This window comes from Bison bison, unplaced genomic scaffold (assembly GCF_000754665.1).
Source record: "Bison bison bison isolate TAMUID 2011002044 unplaced genomic scaffold, Bison_UMD1.0 scf7180017857590, whole genome shotgun sequence".
In the NCBI taxonomy this organism is placed as follows: Eukaryota; Metazoa; Chordata; class Mammalia; order Artiodactyla; family Bovidae; genus Bison; species Bison bison.
In genome coordinates this window covers 15,091-15,900 of record NW_011488163.1, presented here as the reverse complement: position 1 = coordinate 15,900, position 810 = coordinate 15,091, and the positions used below count along the sequence as shown (strand labels likewise).

Genomic DNA, 810 nt, shown 5'->3' with positions numbered 1-810 from the left:
GACTCTGTCTAGACCAGGATCAAATTTCCCACCAAATGTAACCTGATTCTTATTCTTGTTTGGACCACTGATTACAATAACTCTTTTACTGATTTTTGGTGTCTACCTTTTTACTTTCTAAAGAATACAACAACTTCCTAGACAAAATAATGGTGATACAGAGATTCTGGTCATTCTTCAAAATGGACTCCCCTGATGTTCCACTCTGGTCACATATGTAATCTTCATTTACAAGCTCTCCTTGGTGAAAAACTATCTTGACTATAATAATTGTAATCATCTTATTCTTGCTGTTTGCTCCTTACATTTGTGTCTGTATAATGGGATTTGTTTCTAACCGTTTGAAAGCTTTTAAATTACAAATGATTGTTCATCCCCCTGCAGTTTCTACTACCTCCTCTAGTTATTACTTGGGGCTCTTAGATCAGAGACCCTATATCAAAGGGTAAGGAGAAAATGTTGTTTCAACAATTTAAGGTCAGCACCACTCACCAGCAGGAAGCAGTTATAGACAGATTTCTTTGCCGCTTTCTCTTCAGCAGCAATATTCTCCTAAAAGAAAAAGCAGGGAGAGAGCAGGTTGACAGGGAGTCTCAGAGTGTCTAGGACCCCCAAGAAGGAGGAGGCAGCAAATATTTTTTTAAATTCATACATGCTTTTGCCTTATTCACATAGGACATGTTTTGCTTATGCTCTGTGTTACTATGACAACAATCTATCTTGCCTAAAAACTAGCTTTCTTTAGGCCAAGAGCTAATGGTTACAAACAATATTTCTCACATAGGGACATGCTGCTCAGATCAAGCTCTC

General features: G+C 37.9%; 1 protein-coding gene across 1 annotated transcript in view; it reads right to left on the bottom strand.

The window, feature by feature from the left end:
• The window catches only part of FAM46D (family with sequence similarity 46, member D), a 9,453-nt gene extending 8,901 nt beyond the window's left edge, over positions 1–552 (bottom strand). The window contains exon 1 of the mRNA XM_010860944.1: positions 493–552. The gene's annotated coding sequence lies outside the window, so the exon portion shown is untranslated. The remainder of the gene's footprint in view (positions 1–492) is intronic.
• Between the last annotated feature and the right edge of the window lie 258 nt (positions 553–810).